At 42.7% G+C, this 22,592-nt stretch overlaps 1 long non-coding RNA gene across 1 annotated transcript; it reads left to right on the top strand.

Moving 5' to 3' along the window:
- The first annotated feature begins 5,917 nt into the window (after positions 1 to 5,917).
- Positions 5,918 to 21,958, top strand: LOC133480145 (uncharacterized). The gene is made up of 2 exons (XR_009789199.1): positions 5,918 to 6,152; positions 20,771 to 21,958. It is a non-coding gene; the product is annotated as an uncharacterized LOC133480145 (long non-coding RNA).
- Positions 21,959 to 22,592: the final 634 nt, after the last annotated feature.

The following is a 22,592-nucleotide window of genomic DNA, read 5'->3' as shown; positions in this document are numbered from 1 at the left end:
CAAGGTAGGGTAAACAAATACTCACAATTGAATTGGACAAAATGGAGGACGGACGGAGCCAATCGGAATGGATGGAGGATGGACCCAAAATTTACATAATGCAAAAAAACTAAATTAAAGGTGATTCAACCAAAACAAGTCAAAACAAATACAAAGTAGGGTGAAAAAATACTCACAGTTTCATTGGACAAAGTAAACAAACAGAAAAGTCAAATAAGGACACAGTGGGAACAAAAATAATTTTATTAAACGGAACTAAAACCGCGTCTCAGAGTTGTGGCCGGGCGGATGCATAGTGTGGAGCTTGGGGGATGGACAGTGCATTTTCTTCCTCTCGGGGGCGCTCTTCCCCCGAGGGGGAGGCTCGGTTTCACTCCCCTAACCTCGCCAGTGCCTCCCCCTCGCTCTCTTCCGCCCGGACTTTTTTTCACTCGGATTCAGCGCCATTTGGCTTGGATACGGCGGGGTCCCTCGCCAGTGTGCTCGTCCCCTGGCGCGGGCCCCGGTCGCCTCGTCTCGCCTTCCGGACCTTACCTATTGTGGAGTCGCGCCGCCGAAGAGCAGTAAGACGCGTGAATACGAGTCGCGCCGCCGCCGAGCCGTAAGTCGCGTGAATACGAGTCGCGCAGCCAGAGAGCCAGTAAGACGCGTGAAGAGAGACGCGCCGCCGGAGAGCTTGTAAGCCGCGTGAATTGGAGTCGTGACTAGGATCCGAGGGAGCCAGCCGCAACAGAGGAGGTGATGCCGGACCAGCACGTGAACCAACAAATTGGACCTTAGTCAGGTTGGTGGGATGAGGGTGGCTGGGGTTGGTGCTAGTGGGGGGGGTCGCGTGGTGGGTGGATTTCGGCCGGGTCCACTATGGAGGACCGGACACCTCACCCATTCCGGATCCTAATCTTAACCTCAGTGGGAGTCCAGCCCTAAACCTAATTTTTGGAGATGCGCGACACTAGTTGTGCCAGTAAATTCGGGGGAGGTGGCCTTAATTCCGAGGCCCCTCAACCCTAACCCGAACGGGCTATAACCCCAATATGGGAGAAACCGTTAACCCCTGGGATGGGCCGACATTAAGGTCTCAAAATAAATAAATAAATAAATAAATAAATTAATTAACTAAAATTGAACTAAAGTTAACTAAAACAATGGAAAAACACCAAATTGGGTCAAATAATACAAACAGACTGCGGGGAAAATTCAACTTAACTGAAAAAACAATTGAAAAACACCAAATGGAGTCAAATAAAACAAACAACACTATTTTTTTGTAAAATAAGCACAAACAACACAAATTTTGGTAAAAGATAGGGTTAGTAGACAAAATGCATCATACTTACTGGTTCCGGGTTGGATGCTCTAAATGAGCCGCCCGATGAAGTGAGCTGCGCCTGATGAAGACCAAAATCGGTCGAAATATTGCGCAACAGGCTTACTTGGAGTTAGGGAAAGCTAGAGGAAGGATGTAATGGGGGTGCCACATCATTATAATATTGTTGTTTTTGGGCGGATATGCCATTTGTTGTTTTTGGTGTGGGGGTGCCTTTTTTGTGTGTGTGTGTGCTGTTTGAAATGGGGTGACTCTTGAACCTAAAATTAGGACATCATTAAAATAATACAAAAAAATCAATTCAACCAAAATGGAGGAAGGCTATATATATATAAAAAAATCAATTCAACCAAAATGGAGGAAGGCTGGAGCCAATTGGAATGGATGGAGGATGGACCCTAAATTAACAGCATGCAAAAAAACTAAATTAAAGGTGACTCAACCAAAATACGAAAACAAATACAAGGTAGGGTAAACAAATACTCACAATTGAATTGGACAAAATGGAGGACGGACGGAGCCAATCGGAATGGATGGAGGATGGACCCAAAATTTACATAATGCAAAAAAACTAAATTAAAGGTGATTCAACCAAAACAAGTCAAAACAAATACAAAGTAGGGTGAAAAAATACTCACAGTTTCATTGGACAAAGTAAACAAACAGAAAAGTCAAATAAGGACACAGTGGGAACAAAAATAATTTTATTAAACGGAACTAAAACCGCGTCTCAGAGTTGTGGCCGGGCGGATGCATAGTGTGGAGCTTGGGGGATGGACAGTGCATTTTCTTCCTCTCGGGGGCGCTCTTCCCCCGAGGGGGAGGCTCGGTTTCACTCCCCTAACCTCGCCAGTGCCTCCCCCTCGCTCTCTTCCGCCCGGACTTTTTTTCACTCGGATTCAGCGCCATTTGGCTTGGATACGGCGGGGTCCCTCGCCAGTGTGCTCGTCCCCTGGCGCGGGCCCCGGTCGCCTCGTCTCGCCTTCCGGACCTTACCTATTGTGGAGTCGCGCCGCCGAAGAGCAGTAAGACGCGTGAATACGAGTCGCGCCGCCGCCGAGCCGTAAGTCGCGTGAATACGAGTCGCGCAGCCAGAGAGCCAGTAAGACGCGTGAAGAGAGACGCGCCGCCGGAGAGCTTGTAAGCCGCGTGAATTGGAGTCGTGACTAGGATCCGAGGGAGCCAGCCGCAACAGAGGAGGTGATGCCGGACCAGCACGTGAACCAACAAATTGGACCTTAGTCAGGTTGGTGGGATGAGGGTGGCTGGGGTTGGTGCTAGTGGGGGGGGTCGCGTGGTGGGTGGATTTCGGCCGGGTCCACTATGGAGGACCGGACACCTCACCCATTCCGGATCCTAATCTTAACCTCAGTGGGAGTCCAGCCCTAAACCTAATTTTTGGAGATGCGCGACACTAGTTGTGCCAGTAAATTCGGGGGAGGTGGCCTTAATTCCGAGGCCCCTCAACCCTAACCCGAACGGGCTATAACCCCAATATGGGAGAAACCGTTAACCCCTGGGATGGGCCGACATTAAGGTCTCAAAATAAATAAATAAATAAATAAATAAATTAATTAACTAAAATTGAACTAAAGTTAACTAAAACAATGGAAAAACACCAAATTGGGTCAAATAATACAAACAGACTGCGGGGAAAATTCAACTTAACTGAAAAAACAATTGAAAAACACCAAATGGAGTCAAATAAAACAAACAACACTATTTTTTTGTAAAATAAGCACAAACAACACAAATTTTGGTAAAAGATAGGGTTAGTAGACAAAATGCATCATACTTACTGGTTCCGGGTTGGATGCTCTAAATGAGCCGCCCGATGAAGTGAGCTGCGCCTGATGAAGACCAAAATCGGTCGAAATATTGCGCAACAGGCTTACTTGGAGTTAGGGAAAGCTAGAGGAAGGATGTAATGGGGGTGCCACATCATTATAATATTGTTGTTTTTGGGCGGATATGCCATTTGTTGTTTTTGGTGTGGGGGTGCCTTTTTTGTGTGTGTGTGTGCTGTTTGAAATGGGGTGACTCTTGAACCTAAAATTAGGACATCATTAAAATAATACAAAAAAATCAATTCAACCAAAATGGAGGAAGGCTATATATATATAAAAAAATCAATTCAACCAAAATGGAGGAAGGCTGGAGCCAATTGGAATGGATGGAGGATGGACCCTAAATTAACAGCATGCAAAAAAACTAAATTAAAGGTGACTCAACCAAAATACGAAAACAAATACAAGGTAGGGTAAACAAATACTCACAATTGAATTGGACAAAATGGAGGACGGACGGAGCCAATCGGAATGGATGGAGGATGGACCCAAAATTTACATAATGCAAAAAAACTAAATTAAAGGTGATTCAACCAAAACAAGTCAAAACAAATACAAAGTAGGGTGAAAAAATACTCACAGTTTCATTGGACAAAGTAAACAAACAGAAAAGTCAAATAAGGACACAGTGGGAACAAAAATAATTTTATTAAACGGAACTAAAACCGCGTCTCAGAGTTGTGGCCGGGCGGATGCATAGTGTGGAGCTTGGGGGATGGACAGTGCATTTTCTTCCTCTCGGGGGCGCTCTTCCCCCGAGGGGGAGGCTCGGTTTCACTCCCCTAACCTCGCCAGTGCCTCCCCCTCGCTCTCTTCCGCCCGGACTTTTTTTCACTCGGATTCAGCGCCATTTGGCTTGGATACGGCGGGGTCCCTCGCCAGTGTGCTCGTCCCCTGGCGCGGGCCCCGGTCGCCTCGTCTCGCCTTCCGGACCTTACCTATTGTGGAGTCGCGCCGCCGAAGAGCAGTAAGACGCGTGAATACGAGTCGCGCCGCCGCCGAGCCGTAAGTCGCGTGAATACGAGTCGCGCAGCCAGAGAGCCAGTAAGACGCGTGAAGAGAGACGCGCCGCCGGAGAGCTTGTAAGCCGCGTGAATTGGAGTCGTGACTAGGATCCGAGGGAGCCAGCCGCAACAGAGGAGGTGATGCCGGACCAGCACGTGAACCAACAAATTGGACCTTAGTCAGGTTGGTGGGATGAGGGTGGCTGGGGTTGGTGCTAGTGGGGGGGGTCGCGTGGTGGGTGGATTTCGGCCGGGTCCACTATGGAGGACCGGACACCTCACCCATTCCGGATCCTAATCTTAACCTCAGTGGGAGTCCAGCCCTAAACCTAATTTTTGGAGATGCGCGACACTAGTTGTGCCAGTAAATTCGGGGGAGGTGGCCTTAATTCCGAGGCCCCTCAACCCTAACCCGAACGGGCTATAACCCCAATATGGGAGAAACCGTTAACCCCTGGGATGGGCCGACATTAAGGTCTCAAAATAAATAAATAAATAAATAAATAAATTAATTAACTAAAATTGAACTAAAGTTAACTAAAACAATGGAAAAACACCAAATTGGGTCAAATAATACAAACAGACTGCGGGGAAAATTCAACTTAACTGAAAAAACAATTGAAAAACACCAAATGGAGTCAAATAAAACAAACAACACTATTTTTTTGTAAAATAAGCACAAACAACACAAATTTTGGTAAAAGATAGGGTTAGTAGACAAAATGCATCATACTTACTGGTTCCGGGTTGGATGCTCTAAATGAGCCGCCCGATGAAGTGAGCTGCGCCTGATGAAGACCAAAATCGGTCGAAATATTGCGCAACAGGCTTACTTGGAGTTAGGGAAAGCTAGAGGAAGGATGTAATGGGGGTGCCACATCATTATAATATTGTTGTTTTTGGGCGGATATGCCATTTGTTGTTTTTGGTGTGGGGGTGCCTTTTTTGTGTGTGTGTGTGCTGTTTGAAATGGGGTGACTCTTGAACCTAAAATTAGGACATCATTAAAATAATACAAAAAAATCAATTCAACCAAAATGGAGGAAGGCTATATATATATAAAAAAATCAATTCAACCAAAATGGAGGAAGGCTGGAGCCAATTGGAATGGATGGAGGATGGACCCTAAATTAACAGCATGCAAAAAAAACTAAATTAAAGGTGACTCAACCAAAATACGAAAACAAATACAAGGTAGGGTAAACAAATACTCACAATTGAATTGGACAAAATGGAGGACGGACGGAGCCAATCGGAATGGATGGAGGATGGACCCAAAATTTACATAATGCAAAAAAACTAAATTAAAGGTGATTCAACCAAAACAAGTCAAAACAAATACAAAGTAGGGTGAAAAAATACTCACAGTTTCATTGGACAAAGTAAACAAACAGAAAAGTCAAATAAGGACACAGTGGGAACAAAAATAATTTTATTAAACGGAACTAAAACCGCGTCTCAGAGTTGTGGCCGGGCGGATGCATAGTGTGGAGCTTGGGGGATGGACAGTGCATTTTCTTCCTCTCGGGGGCGCTCTTCCCCCGAGGGGGAGGCTCGGTTTCACTCCCCTAACCTCGCCAGTGCCTCCCCCTCGCTCTCTTCCGCCCGGACTTTTTTTCACTCGGATTCAGCGCCATTTGGCTTGGATACGGCGGGGTCCCTCGCCAGTGTGCTCGTCCCCTGGCGCGGGCCCCGGTCGCCTCGTCTCGCCTTCCGGACCTTACCTATTGTGGAGTCGCGCCGCCGAAGAGCAGTAAGACGCGTGAATACGAGTCGCGCCGCCGCCGAGCCGTAAGTCGCGTGAATACGAGTCGCGCAGCCAGAGAGCCAGTAAGACGCGTGAAGAGAGACGCGCCGCCGGAGAGCTTGTAAGCCGCGTGAATTGGAGTCGTGACTAGGATCCGAGGGAGCCAGCCGCAACAGAGGAGGTGATGCCGGACCAGCACGTGAACCAACAAATTGGACCTTAGTCAGGTTGGTGGGATGAGGGTGGCTGGGGTTGGTGCTAGTGGGGGGGGTCGCGTGGTGGGTGGATTTCGGCCGGGTCCACTATGGAGGACCGGACACCTCACCCATTCCGGATCCTAATCTTAACCTCAGTGGGAGTCCAGCCCTAAACCTAATTTTTGGAGATGCGCGACACTAGTTGTGCCAGTAAATTCGGGGGAGGTGGCCTTAATTCCGAGGCCCCTCAACCCTAACCCGAACGGGCTATAACCCCAATATGGGAGAAACCGTTAACCCCTGGGATGGGCCGACATTAAGGTCTCAAAATAAATAAATAAATAAATAAATAAATTAATTAACTAAAATTGAACTAAAGTTAACTAAAACAATGGAAAAACACCAAATTGGGTCAAATAATACAAACAGACTGCGGGGAAAATTCAACTTAACTGAAAAAACAATTGAAAAACACCAAATGGAGTCAAATAAAACAAACAACACTATTTTTTTGTAAAATAAGCACAAACAACACAAATTTTGGTAAAAGATAGGGTTAGTAGACAAAATGCATCATACTTACTGGTTCCGGGTTGGATGCTCTAAATGAGCCGCCCGATGAAGTGAGCTGCGCCTGATGAAGACCAAAATCGGTCGAAATATTGCGCAACAGGCTTACTTGGAGTTAGGGAAAGCTAGAGGAAGGATGTAATGGGGGTGCCACATCATTATAATATTGTTGTTTTTGGGCGGATATGCCATTTGTTGTTTTTGGTGTGGGGGTGCCTTTTTTGTGTGTGTGTGTGCTGTTTGAAATGGGGTGACTCTTGAACCTAAAATTAGGACATCATTAAAATAATACAAAAAAATCAATTCAACCAAAATGGAGGAAGGCTATATATATATAAAAAAATCAATTCAACCAAAATGGAGGAAGGCTGGAGCCAATTGGAATGGATGGAGGATGGACCCTAAATTAACAGCATGCAAAAAAACTAAATTAAAGGTGACTCAACCAAAATACGAAAACAAATACAAGGTAGGGTAAACAAATACTCACAATTGAATTGGACAAAATGGAGGACGGACGGAGCCAATCGGAATGGATGGAGGATGGACCCAAAATTTACATAATGCAAAAAAACTAAATTAAAGGTGATTCAACCAAAACAAGTCAAAACAAATACAAAGTAGGGTGAAAAAATACTCACAGTTTCATTGGACAAAGTAAACAAACAGAAAAGTCAAATAAGGACACAGTGGGAACAAAAATAATTTTATTAAACGGAACTAAAACCGCGTCTCAGAGTTGTGGCCGGGCGGATGCATAGTGTGGAGCTTGGGGGATGGACAGTGCATTTTCTTCCTCTCGGGGGCGCTCTTCCCCCGAGGGGGAGGCTCGGTTTCACTCCCCTAAACTAACCCTAACTAACCCTAACCCTAACCCTAACCCTAACCTAACCCTAACCCTAACCCCTAACCCTAACCCTAACCCTAACTAACCCTAACCTAACCTAACCTAACCTAACTAACCCTAACCCTAACCCTAAACCCTAACCTAACCCTAACCCTAACCCTAACCTAACCTAACCTAACCTAACCCTAACCCTAACCCTAACCCTAACCCTAACCCTAAATAAAAGCAGATTTTGAGGGAAAATTGGGATGTGCTGCAGGAGGGCCAAATTTTAGAATCATATCGGCATATCGGCGGAACAAAAATTTAAAGGACTTACTTATTCGGGCAAGGTTACCGTCGTTGAAAATTAAAAAACCACAACCATTGAGCAAATATTTTATTAAACTCAAATTCGTCAGGAATGCAGTGGATAAAACAATCATTAAAATTGAACAAGGATTTAGTCCCAAATCAACCAACTGTGTCTATCTCATATTGTGCAAGAAGTGTGGACTGCAGTATGTCGGGGAAACTTCCAACACATTGATGACCCGCATCACACAACACAGATATAATGTGAACCACAAGAAAGATTTACACACACCACTGGTTCAGCATTTCTTGATCCATGGATTGGGAGCGTTGAGGGTAGCGGGATTACAAAGGAATATCCTGTGGACAGAGAGAGAGAGAAAGACCATGGAACGGCGATGGATATTCCGATTGGGGTCTAAAGTGCCAGGGGGATTGAATGTAGCGCACCATTAGGGAATACGGTTCGGATACCCTACCCTAAAGGCCACCCTAATCCTACAAACCCCTCCTCTCTCTTATCTGACTAAATTCTATCCATTCATAACCCACACCCCCTTACCTGTCTAACCCGAACCCTAGTCCTATCCTATCCCCATTTCCAACCCTAACCCTAACCACTTCCATCTTCCTGTCCCCAATTCCCAACCATTTCCTATCTTTCTATTTCACCCCCTTATCCAACACTAGCCCCTTATCTTAACATTCTATCCACTTATCCTACCCTAACCCTAATCTTAACCACTCCCTTTTAATTCTTAATTTTTAATTCTTAACTCTATTATATCTCCTTATCCAAACCTAACTCCTAATCTTAACCACTCACATCCCTATCTAACTCTAGTCCTATCCTATCCCCATTTCCAACCCCTAATCTTAAACCCTAACCACTTCAAACCCTAACCACTTCAAACCCTAACCACTTCATTCCTATCCCTATCCCCATTTCCAACTTTAACCAACACTATCCCCTAATCCTAACATTCTATCCCCTTATCCTACCCTAACCCTAATCTTAACCACTCCCTTTTAATTCTTAATTTTTAATTCATAACTCTATTATATCTCCTTATCCAAACCTAACTCCTAATCTTAACCACTCACATCCCTATCTAACTCTAGTCCTATCCTATCCCCATTTCCAACCCCTAATCTTAAACCCTAACCACTTCAAACCCTAACCACTTCATTCCTATCCCTATTTCCAACTTTAACCCTAGGGGGAACAAAGTTAATTACAATTACATCACAAAAAGTTAAAAAGACCCAAAAAAGCAAAACAATTGGTAAAATACATTAAAAAATATAAAACAGCATAAAAAGCCAAAAAAACTATACAATTATTAAAATGTTATTAAACGAGTTATAAGGTTAAAATATCAATACATGGACAAAGGTTCAATTTCAAGATGGCAATTATGCAGAAGGATTGGCAATTATGGGGTTAATTTAAAGTGGGTTTTACTTTGCACATATTCTTTTAAAAGATCTTTTTTAAAATAGGACCAAAAAACAACGGGTATAAAAGGGGAGGGCGTTTTCACTAGCTCAGTTTGGTTTGGGAGTTTGAACAGTCAACATCACTTATTTTTACAGTGCATTTATTAAATTCAGTGTGCCAGGACCTGAGGAAGGCTCCTTAGAGCCGAAACGTTGTCAAGGCACACCGTTTGGTCGACAAAAGTTGTTTTTTTTGGGGATTTTCTCTTTTTTTGTTTTTTGTTGTTATAATTAGAGATATATTACAAATTCATAACTGTTAATAAATAGCACGTCCAAAACATAAATTATTACATAAATAACAAAGGCGACTCTATAAAACTCAATTGAAAATACAAAAAAGAAAATTTGAACAAAGATGACTGGTGGAGAGTGGAAAGTGGTCCACTATGACCGGCGTGGCCAGCAGGCACGCCGCCAGGAATGGGGAAATGGAGACGGGAGATGGCGTAGGGGGATGGACCGTGCATCTCCCCCCCGATCCCGGAAGGGGAATTATTTCCCCTATACTGGGAGAGGGAGGGTTCGGTTCCCCTCACCTACCCAGCCAGTGCCTCCCCCACGCCCACCCCGTCAAAATTATCCCCCTTACCGCTCATATGCGGCAGTGGTACGCCAGGGCCGACCAGCCCCGACGAGACAGGGGTTCATGCCGTCAGTTGGGGACACCAACGTTAAGCGACAAGCGGCCACTCCTGAATTCAGGAAGTTGGCACAGAAATTTCTTGCTGTCATCAAGGTGGTTCACCACTTAAATAATGTTGATCGGAGTGGGGACAAACCGGAGCCTAGGATGATAGCTAGGATGGTTGAAGTCTTGTCATCCATGATAAGACCAGCCTTACCAAGGGCAAATACATTACAGTACGTGGTGGCCAACGCAAAAAACTGGGGCCACACGACGTGTCAAATTCTGGCAGAACACTATGAAGAAGTGTTGGGGGAACTATTGGATGATCTCACAGCCCTCCTCACCCCAGATTGGAAGGTAGCCTACGAGGTGGCAGTCCGTTGGGCTAGGAGGAGATTCAGCCATATTACACAGGAGGTTATTGATCATGCGGAAGCAATCATTGTAGAAAGAGCGGACTCCAGAGACGCGGATAGGGCGCCTGCTCCGCGACAACTCCTGCCGGTGGTGCAGCCGGCCCGGGCCCCTCGTCTGCCTCAAGCGAGTCAGACGATGGATACCCGGGACCAGGTTTTGCCCACCGCGGAGGACCCGCGGGAGCAGAGACAAGTCAAAAGACAGGGGACCAGGCCCAGTGGGGGGCTTAGGACAACGGTAGTGCCTGTACAGCCTCCTCCAACGGAGGAAGAGCTGGAGACACCGCGGTTGTCCAGGCGTACCCGGGGAGTGGTCCTCACTGAAGACAATATAGAGGAGGAACTGGGGTTACCTCAAATTGAGGACCCAGAGAACAGGGTAGTCCTGGAATCACAGGCGCGCACCTCCTCTCCTGTAGGTAGGGTAGTGCGTACACCGATTCCGTTGGGGTTCGATCACCTCTTTGATGGGTCCATGTCAGACCAGGAGGGGGAGACAAATTTGACCCTGGGCCCGGACCAGGTCCAAGTGCATAGGGAGGCGGAAGACGGTGAGATCTTCCAGGACTCCTCGGACCGGTTCGTAGAGCCGGAACCCCAACGTTTCTCGGTGACCGCACATCGCCATACCCAGAGACGCTTGATGGACTGGAATCTCACAGTTAAAAAGAAATGGCTTATGATCGGGGACTCGAATCTCACCAAGATTCCCGATTTTTTTAATGCAAACTTGCAGATTGACGCCTATCCGGGTGGTCATTTCCGCCATGGGCAAACGCTGATGGAAAAGACAGAGGCATCACCGGAATTGATTGTGGAAAAAATTGTTCTGTCGTTTGGCATCAATAGCCGATGCAATAAATCCAAAGAGACAACGATTAAAACGGTACAAGGAGCAATTAGGGCCTCGAAGAAAAAGTTTCCATATGCGGAAATTTGGGTGCCGCTCATTAATTTCTCAGCCGCTCTCCCAGCGGATGAGAAAGAAAATCTACAGACCCTCAATGACCATATTGAGAGGAATATGGGTCACATTCCACTCTTGCCGGAGGGTCTGTTCGAGGTGGAGGACGATGAGGTCCATTGGACCCGGGAAACCGCGGCGGCTATGCTGGACCATTGGATCCGCTTTTTAAACTCCATCGCCCTCTAAGGCTACACAAAGAGGGGGGCGAGAGACCCAAGTCCTTCGTCGCACAAGATGTGGTCGTCCTAGCCAAAAATTTCCTTCTAACGGAACCACAGCATCGGTTACTCAGCAGAGGCTTATCATTTATACCATCTATAGATATCGAACGGGATCAGAAAACACAATTCCAATTTGACATACAAAATTACCATCGCAGATTAAAATTGGCTTTTTATTTCAGAAATTCACACAGGAGGGAACGGCCGCCTTTTGTCGCCCCTTCCATCTGGACACCGGCTACGACGGATATGCCGCCACAAGTCCAGCAGGTGATTGAAGAGGATCTGGTAACAATTAAAAAACATTTCATTCCGAAAAAAGAGAAATACAATTTAGCACCGGAAGAGGTGAAGGCGCTGCGGGATTTAATTTATGCCAAACACATTGTGATTAAGCCGGCCGACAAGGGGTCGGCAATGGTCGTGCTCGGACGGGACCAGTATATCATGGAAGCACAGAGACAATTAGACGATAAAAACTATTATAAAAAATTGGACAAACCCATATTTTGGGAAACAATGCCAAAAGTGGCTCAAATTGTTCGGGAATTAAAAAAGAAGAAATTCATCAATGGGAAACAATCACGCTATTTAATAGGGGAATCGGAACCGAGGGAACGTCGGTTTTATATTTTGCCAAAAATACATAAGGATCCTACCACATGGACTGTACCTTATGAAGTCCCTCCAGGCAGACCGATCGTCTCAGATTGCGGCAGTGACACGTATGCCACAGCAGAGTTTCTGGATTTCTATCTCACCCCGCTGTCCACAAGACACCCGTCGTATGTGCGAGATACGTACCAATTCGTAGACATGGTCAAAAAGATTAGGACAAAAACGGACTTCTTCTTCTTCACAATGGACGTAGAGAGCCTGTACACCAACATTCCGATCCAGGCGGGAATGGAGAGTGTGAGGAAGATCTTACAAAGATATCCGGATCCAAAACGACCGGATGTGGAATTACTACAGCTGCTAGAAATAAATCTGACGAGAAATGATTTTATCTTTAATGAAAATTATTATCTACAAATTAAAGGGACAGCTATGGGGAAGAAATTCGCCCCAGCGTATGCAAACATTTTTATGGCTATATGGGAAGAAGAGGTTTTTACAAAGTGTGATAAAAAACCAGACCGCTACATCCGTTACCTGGACGACATATTTGGAATTTGGACATATTCGGAGGAAGAATTTCACCAATTTGTGGATACTTTGAATGCACACAACAATTCGATACAGCTCAAGACGGAGGTCAACCGCCAATCGATTGACTTTTTGGATACCACCGTCTTCAAAGGGACAAAATTTCAACAAAATTATAAATTGGATATAAAAGTGCACTTCAAAATTACTGACACGCATGCATTGGTTCATAAAACCAGCTTTCACCCAACGCATATGTTTCGGGGAATCGTGAAGTCACAGATTTTGCGCTTTGCTCGGATATGCACAAAAAGGCAAAACTTTCACGAGGCGGTGACGATTTTGTTTAAGGTTTTACGGAAAAGAGGATATGGGAGGTCATTTCTCAGACGTTGCCTAAGGACATTTTTGGAGAGAAGAGAAGAAACAAAGGAGGACATTCTCCCCTTGATCACCTCATACTTCACAGTTGGGAATTTATTACACAAAAAAATAAAAGCAGATTTTGAGGGAAAATTGGGATGTGCTGCAGGAGGGCCAAATTTTAGAATCATATCGGCATATCGGCGGAACAAAAATTTAAAGGACTTACTTATTCGGGCAAGGTTACCGTCGTTGAAAATTAAAAAACCACAACCATTGAGCAAATATTTTATTAAACTCAAATTCGTCAGGAATGCAGTGGATAAAACAATCATTAAAATTGAACAAGGATTTAGTCCCAAATCAACCAACTGTGTCTATCTCATATTGTGCAAGAAGTGTGGACTGCAGTATGTCGGGGAAACTTCCAACACATTGATGACCCGCATCACACAACACAGATATAATGTGAACCACAAGAAAGATTTACACACACCACTGGTTCAGCATTTCTTGATCCATGGATTGGGAGCGTTGAGGGTAGCGGGATTACAAAGGAATATCCTGTGGACAGAGAGAGAGAGAAAGACCATGGAACGGCGATGGATATTCCGATTGGGGTCTAAAGTGCCAGGGGGATTGAATGTAGCGCACCATTAGGGAATACGGTTCGGATACCCTACCCTAAAGGCCACCCTAATCCTACAAACCCCTCCTCTCTCTTATCTGACTAAATTCTATCCATTCATAACCCACACCCCCTTACCTGTCTAACCCGAACCCTAGTCCTATCCTATCCCCATTTCCAACCCTAACCCTAACCACTTCCATCTTCCTGTCCCCAATTCCCAACCATTTCCTATCTTTCTATTTCACCCCCTTATCCAACACTAGCCCCTTATCTTAACATTCTATCCACTTATCCTACCCTAACCCTAATCTTAACCACTCCCTTTTAATTCTTAATTTTTAATTCTTAACTCTATTATATCTCCTTATCCAAACCTAACTCCTAATCTTAACCACTCACATCCCTATCTAACTCTAGTCCTATCCTATCCCCATTTCCAACCCCTAATCTTAAACCCTAACCACTTCAAACCCTAACCACTTCAAACCCTAACCACTTCATTCCTATCCCTATCCCCATTTCCAACTTTAACCAACACTATCCCCTAATCCTAACATTCTATCCCCTTATCCTACCCTAACCCTAATCTTAACCACTCCCTTTTAATTCTTAATTTTTAATTCATAACTCTATTATATCTCCTTATCCAAACCTAACTCCTAATCTTAACCACTCACATCCCTATCTAACTCTAGTCCTATCCTATCCCCATTTCCAACCCCTAATCTTAAACCCTAACCACTTCAAACCCTAACCACTTCATTCCTATCCCTATTTCCAACTTTAACCCTAGGGGGAACAAAGTTAATTACAATTACATCACAAAAAGTTAAAAAGACCCAAAAAAGCAAAACAATTGGTAAAATACATTAAAAAAAATATAAAACAGCATAAAAAGCCAAAAAAACTATACAATTATTAAAATGTTATTAAACGAGTTATAAGGTTAAAATATCAATACATGGACAAAGGTTCAATTTCAAGATGGCAATTATGCAGAAGGATTGGCAATTATGGGGTTAATTTAAAGTGGGTTTTACTTTGCACATATTCTTTTAAAAGATCTTTTTTAAAATAGGACCAAAAAACAACGGGTATAAAAGGGGAGGGCGTTTTCACTAGCTCAGTTTGGTTTGGGAGTTTGAACAGTCAACATCACTTATTTTTACAGTGCATTTATTAAATTCAGTGTGCCAGGACCTGAGGAAGGCTCCTTAGAGCCGAAACGTTGTCAAGGCACACCGTTTGGTCGACAAAAGTTGTTTTTTTTGGGGATTTTCTCTTTTTTTGTTTTTTGTTGTTATAATTAGAGATATATTACAAATTCATAACTGTTAATAAATAGCACGTCCAAAACATAAATTATTACATAAATAACAAAGGCGACTCTATAAAACTCAATTGAAAATACAAAAAAGAAAATTTGAACAAAGATGACTGGTGGAGAGTGGAAAGTGGTCCACTATGACCGGCGTGGCCAGCAGGCACGCCGCCAGGAATGGGGAAATGGAGACGGGAGATGGCGTAGGGGGATGGACCGTGCATCTCCCCCCCGATCCCGGAAGGGGAATTATTTCCCCTATACTGGGAGAGGGAGGGTTCGGTTCCCCTCACCTAACCCTAACCCTAACCTAACCCTAACCCTAACCCTAACCTAACCTAACCTAACCCTAACCCTAACCCTAACCTAACCCTAACCCTAACCCTAACCTAAACCCTAACCCTAAATAAATAAATAAATAAAGATATTGGGTAAAACAGACTTGTACTTAACTAACCCTACCCACTAACTCTAACCCTAGCCGTCATCTTCGTCTTTTAATTCTAACTTTAGCTGTCTTCCTAACCCTAACCCTAACCCTAACCCTAGCATAGATATAAATAAATAAATAAATAAGGATATTGGGTAAAACAGACTTGCATTTTACTAACCCTACCCACTAACTCTAACCCTAGCCGTCATTTTCATATTTCAACTCTAACTCTAGCTGTCTTCGTAACCCTAACCCTAACCCTAACCCTAACCCTAACCCTAGCATAGAAATAAATAAATAAATAAAGATATCATTGGGTAAAACAGAGATAAAAACCATTAAAATACTTTAACTACACATGGAAAACAATTAAAACACCAATACATTCGAACAAACTTTAGATAAAAAGTAAAAAAATTAAAAGTGGTATAAGGATTAAAAACAATTAAAAAATAAGGAATATAGTTAAAATACATTATAGGTGTAGTTTTCCAATAGGGAAACTCATTAAAACTAAATGGCATGGGGGGATTATAGGGTTAATGGAAAAAGTGAAAAATAAATTCGGTTCATTGTTGGGAGAAAAATTTATGCAAATGAGGGAGTATATAAAAGCCAGCGCACACTAAGAGCCTCAGTTCGTTTTTGACCATTGTAGTGTGAACATCTATAGCTGTGCTTGGGGAATCTGTGTGCCAGGGACCTGAAGAAGGCTCACAAGAGCCGAAACGTCGTCCAGGCACACGGGGATACAATTCTTGGGGGGTTTTTTTTGGTTGTTTTTGTGTTTTGGTTTTTTTCAATTGTTTTTGGTCTTTTGGTTGGTTATTATAAAAATACATTACAAATTGATACCTTGGCTAATAGATACAAAACAAAGCAAACAATTCATTACTTATATAACCAAGGCGAATTCATTAATTATATAACCAAGGCGAATTCATTAATTATATAACCAAGGCGAACTCAGAATTGGTGGACCAATAATAAAAAAGTAAAAAATACAAATAAATAAATAAACAAATAATTAAATAATTACATCATAAGTGACAGAGCATGGGTTGGGATGGCCAGTGGACTACGGTCCGCTATGGAGGACGTGGCCGGGTGGACCGTCAACAACAGGGGCGGCGGGAGGACGGGTATTGGCGCGGGGGGATGGACCGTGCACTTCCTTCCCAATCCCGGAGTGGGGATTATATCCCCAACCCCGGGAGAGGGAGGGATCGGTTTCATTCCCCTAAACCTAACCCTAACCCTAACCTAACCCTAACCCTAACTAACCTAACCTAACCCTAACCCTACTAACCTAAACCTAACCCTAACCCTAACCCTACTAACCTAAACCTAACCCTAACCCTAACCCTAACCCTAACCTAACCCTAACCCTAACCCTAACCCTAAGTTATTGGGGGATTGTTAAACAGGATTAAAAATGGTTAAAAGGGTCATTAAATAGTTATTTAAGTTATTAAAAAGTTAAAAAGTTATTAAAAAGTATTAAAAAGGATTAATGAGCGTCAAAGGAGTTAAGAACAGTTAAACCATAGTTCATAGGGGTTAAAAGGCATTAAAAGCAAAAAAACTGAAAAACTACAAAAAAACTAAAAAACAAATTAAAAAATAGATAAAAACAATATAAATACTATTAAACATAATTAATAATTAAGTGTTATAATAATAAAAACAATGTTATATCAAATTGGGACATCATTGGGTGGGATATACAGGGATTTATAGGGACATTACAAAACATTTGGCTAGTATGGGGTTAATTTCTAAATTGAAACACAAAATGGTAGTGTGTTAAAAAGAAAAGCAAATACAAGGACAGCAGAGGTTATATAGGGAGGTGCACTTACTTGGGCTCAGTTCGAGTTGGTTCACCGGAGTGCGAACATCACAAACCTGCTGTGCTGTGACTGTGTGCCAGTAGACCTGAAGAAGGCTCAAGGAGCCGAAACGTTGTCTGAGAGCACACACGATTGGACCGAAAGTCGCAGCTTATTTCAGATTTGGCCATTTTTTTTGTTTTTTTGGGATTTTGTAAAAAATAGGTTTTTGTGGTTTTTTTTGGCAATTATATATAAAAATACATTATCAATACAGATCTAACCTAATAAATAGCATCATTGAAAACAACCATTATTATTTATATAGCAAAGGCGAATCCACCACAATAAATAAATAAATAAATAAATACATATTACTGGATAAAAGATAAATAGACACACAAATTAAAAACACAAAAATGTGGAAAGGACAGTGGACCCAAGTCCACTATGGACGACGACGCCAACAGGCGCGTCACCAGGAACGGGAACGGGAGGACGGAGGGGAGCGTTGGGGGAAGGACCGTGCACCCCCCTCCCGATCCTGGAAAGGGGACTACGTCCCTGTGTCCGGGAGAGGGAGGGCTCGGTTCCCCTCGCCTAACCCTAACCTAATCTAGATATAATCCTATCACTAACCCTATTCTATTCCTAATCTTAACCAAATTGTGACTGTAGCCCTAATCTTAACCCGTCTAACCCTACCTTTTCCTAACCCTAGCTGTAGGACGTAACCCTAACCCTAGCTAGAAAGAAAAAGAAAAACTACATCTAGATATAATACTATCACTAACCCTAACCCTATTCCTAATCTTAACCAAATTGGGACTGGGGCCCTAACCCTAAATTAACTCAAGCAACCTCAATCTAACCCTAGCTCTTCTAACCCTAACCCTAGATGTATGCAACCCTAAGTGTGTGTAACCCTAATTGTGTGTAACTACCTCTTCTAACCCTATCTGTAACCCTAATAGTATGTAACCCTATCTTCAACCCTAAGCTTCTCATTCTAACCCTAGCTGTAACCCTAATCTAACCCTAGCTGTAACCCTAATCTAACCCGAGCAGTATGTAACCCTAACAGGATGGAGGATTAAAGGAAAAAACGCCATAAAACATTACAGACAACAATAAAAGCTTATTAATAAGGATTAAAAATGGTTAATAGGGTTATTAAATAGTTATTAAACAGTTATTACATAGCTATCCAAAAGTTATTGGGGGATTGTTAAACAGGATTAAAAATGGTTAAAAGGGTCATTAAATAGTTATTTAAGTTATTAAAAAGTTAAAAAGTTATTAAAAAGTATTAAAAAGGATTAATGAGCGTCAAAGGAGTTAAGAACAGTTAAACCATAGTTCATAGGGGTTAAAAGGCATTAAAAGCAAAAAAACTGAAAAACTACAAAAAAACTAAAACACAAATAAAAAAATAGATAAAAACAATATAAATACTATTAAACATAATTAATAATTAAGTGTTATAATAATTAAAACAATGTTATATCAAATTGGGACATCATTGGGTGGGATATACAGGGATTTATAGGGACATTACAAAACATTTGGCTAGTATGGGGTTAATTTCTAAATTGAAACACAAAATGGTAGTGTGTTAAAAAGAAAAGCAAATACAAGGACAGCAGAGGTTATATAGGGAGGTGCGCACTTACTTGGGCTCAGTTCGAGTTGGTTCACCGGAGTGCGAACATCACAAACCTGCTGTGCTGTGACTGTGTGCCAGTAGACCTGAGGAAGGCTCAAGGAGCCGAAACGTTGTCTGAGAGCACACACAATTGGACCGAAAGTCGCAGCTTATTTCAGATTTGGCCATTTTTTTTGTTTTTTTGGGATTTTGTAAAAAATAGGTTTTTGTGTTTTTTTTGGCAATTATATAAAAATACATTATCAATACAGATCTAACCTAATAAATAGCATAATTGAAAACAACCATTATTATTTATATAGCAAAGGCGAATCCACCACAATAAATAAATAAATAAATAAATACAGATTACTGGATAAAAGATAAATAGACACACAAATTAAAAACACAAAAATGTGGAAAGGACAGTGGACCCAAGTCCACTATGGACGACGACGCCAACAGGCGCGTCACCAGGAACGGGAACGGGAGGACGGAGGGGAGCGTTGGGGGAAGGACCGTGCACCCCCCTCCCGATCCTGGAAAGGGGACTACGTCCCTGTGTCCGGGAGAGGGAGGGCTCGGTTCCCCTCGCCTAACCCTAACCCTAACCCTAACCCTAACCCTAAACAAACAACACTATTTTTTTGTAAAATAAGCACAAACAACACAAATTTTGGTAAAAGATAGGGTTAGAAGACAAAATGCATACTGGTTCCGGGTTGGATGCTCTAAATGAGCCGCCCGATGAAGTGAGCTGCGCCTGATGAAGACCAAAATCGGTCGAAATATTGCGCAACAGGCTTACTTGGAGTTAGGGAAAGCTAGAGGAAGGATGTAATGGGGGTGCCACATCATTATAATATTGTTGTTTTTGGGCGGATATGCCATTTGTTGTTTTTGGTGGGGGGGTGCCTTTTTTTTGTGTGTGTGTGTGCTGTTTGAAATGGGGTGACTCTTGAACCTAAAATTAGGACATCATTAAAATAATACAAAAAAATCAATTCAACCAAAATGGAGGAAGGCTATATATATAAAAAAATCAATTCAACCAAAATGGAGGAAGGCTGGAGCCAATTGGAATGGATGGAGGATGGACCCTAAATTAACAGCATGCAAAAAAACTAAATTAAAGGTGACTCAACCAAAATACGAAAACAAATACAAGGTAGGGTAAACAAATACTCACAGTTTCATTGGACAAAGTAAACAAACAGAAAAGTCAAATAAGGACACAGTGGGAACAAAAATAATTTTATTAAACGGAACTAAAACCGCGTCTCAGAGTTGTGGCCGGGCGGATGCATAGTGTGGAGCTTGGGGGATGGACAGTGCATTTTCTTCCTCTCGGGGGCGCTCTTCCCCCGAGGGGGAGGCTCGGTTTCACTCCCCTAACACAAGACCCTTCAATGCACACTCTACCTCAGGTTGCACAACATTCATTCATTCATCTTCCGTGCCGCTTACCCTCACGAGGGTCGTGGGCGTGCTGGAGCCTATCCCAGCTATCATTGGGCAGGAGGCAGGGTACACCCTGAACTGGTTGCCAGCCAATCGCAGGGCACATAGGAACAAACAACCATTCGCACTCACAGTCATGCCTACGGGCAATTTAGAGTCTCCAATTAATGCATGTTTTTGGGATGTGGGAGGAAAACAGAGTGCCGGGCAAAAACCCATGCAGGCAAGGGGAGAGCATGCAAACTCCACACAGGCAGGACCGGGGATTGAACCCTGGTCCTCAGAACTGTGAGGCATACTTATGAAGTATAGGTACTAAATATTACAAAACCATTCATATATTTTTGCTTTCCTATTTATTCTATAGGGAACCAGTATCAATGACCGTGATCCTGACTTGTCGACAGAAGACGATGCATTCATAAGGATAAAAGTGCCTTCCGGTCCAACCTATTTTTTAGTTGACCAATAGGACTGGGCCTCATTACAGAAATTGAGAAAACCCAGAGGATTCAAGGGCCTTGACTGGCATTATTTCCAAAGGAATTCGATCCATCCATCCATACTGTTCAATAGCTTTCAAAAGACAGAACTAAGACACTTGGCTCAATAAGACAAGACCTGGAATTTTGGTGTCTGTGTTACTGTCAATTTGAGAACTGTCCTGTTGAAGTCACCGTCACAATAGATAGCAAAGGATTTTTTTAAGACACTGTACATTTCAAGGGTGGTATGAGCATCCACAATCGCATTGAACTAAAGTCAAGACCTGTGAGAGGAAGAGAAAGGGATTCACTGGGGCAAAAATTACAAAAAGAATTGCCCAGATCTCTCTACTTAAGAAACCTTCTGAAATTGGACGAAGCAGTCATGGAATCAGGCTGCAGAGATGACGCACTCACACCTCCTGTATTGAAAACCATTTCATGGGAAAAGAGGCAAAGTCATCTGCACAACAATGAGCTGTTAAGTTTGCATTTCATGGTGGAAAGAAAGACTTAAGCCAGATGTGCTCCAAAAAGTATTTTTATTCCCCAAAGGTGTACTGTATTGACATTTATCGTGACAGGACCAGAGAAGACATCCTCTATTTGGACGCCACTGGCAGCATCATAAAGAAGGAAAAATGCTCCCCACCATTCTATGTGTATGAGCTTCTTGTGAAGAATTCATTGAAAAACTCCTCACCCTTCCCTACTTGACTCGTGAACACACCACTGCCTCGGTCAAGTATTTTCTTGACACGTTTCAAGGATGTATGGACAGAGAGCGATGCAGGCACCAGTCATGCTTCTATTGTGCTAATGCAAGCACTGTGTCTTTCATTTATAAAGACCAATTTGAATAGCACCATTGAACATTACTACTCTATAGTTTGTGGAAAGGGGACATCCACAGATTTTGAAGTACCTATCCTACACTGTTGCTTGAGGCATTTGATGAAGAATGCCAAGGACATTTGCAGAAAATATTACTATTTTCATTAGTAATTTGAACAATGTCATCCATATTTGTTAACTGGTTGCTAATTTTATCAATAAATCTTATAAATATCTGTATGGTAACTAAGATTTTATATTTTGGTGTTGCAGTGCCAAACAACATTACCACCTTGCAATGCACGTGTTTGGACTTCTTACAACTGCAACAACATTACAAGGTTTAGATGACATGGTTTTAATCGCTGCAGTTCTTTTCTCCAGTCCATGCAGTGGAGTAAATGTTGAAAAGCACTTTAAAAACCTTCAACTCCTGATGCAAGACAAAAACCTTTTGGAGAAAAATATCAGCTTTGAAACCAAAACACCTGTTGAAGAGGACAGGTGACAGCTGAACCCAGAGCTCTGCAAAATGTATAGATTCCTCTGTCAGGAATAAATTGGTTGACTTCTAACGCGTTATAATTGTAGTTCTTCCACGAAAACGAACACGCATGGAACCTCAGAAGTAATAGGTGATTTTAAACACAGGTTCCTTCAGTTTGTACAGTAAACATCGCCTATTTGTGCATTGAATTTGGTGTGCCAACACCTGAGAAAGGGAAAATGTTGTCGAGGCACAGAGTTTGTCTGATTGGGGGATTTTTATTAGAAATATAAATTCATACCCATTAATATAGCACATCTAAAATAAATTACATAAAAGGAGACTATACAATTGATAGGTAATTTAAAAATAAAAAATAAAAA

Source organism: Phyllopteryx taeniolatus, chromosome 6, assembly GCF_024500385.1.
Source record: "Phyllopteryx taeniolatus isolate TA_2022b chromosome 6, UOR_Ptae_1.2, whole genome shotgun sequence".
Lineage (NCBI taxonomy): Eukaryota > Metazoa > Chordata > Actinopteri > Syngnathiformes > Syngnathidae > Phyllopteryx > Phyllopteryx taeniolatus.
This window is presented reverse-complemented; position numbering and strand designations above follow the sequence as displayed.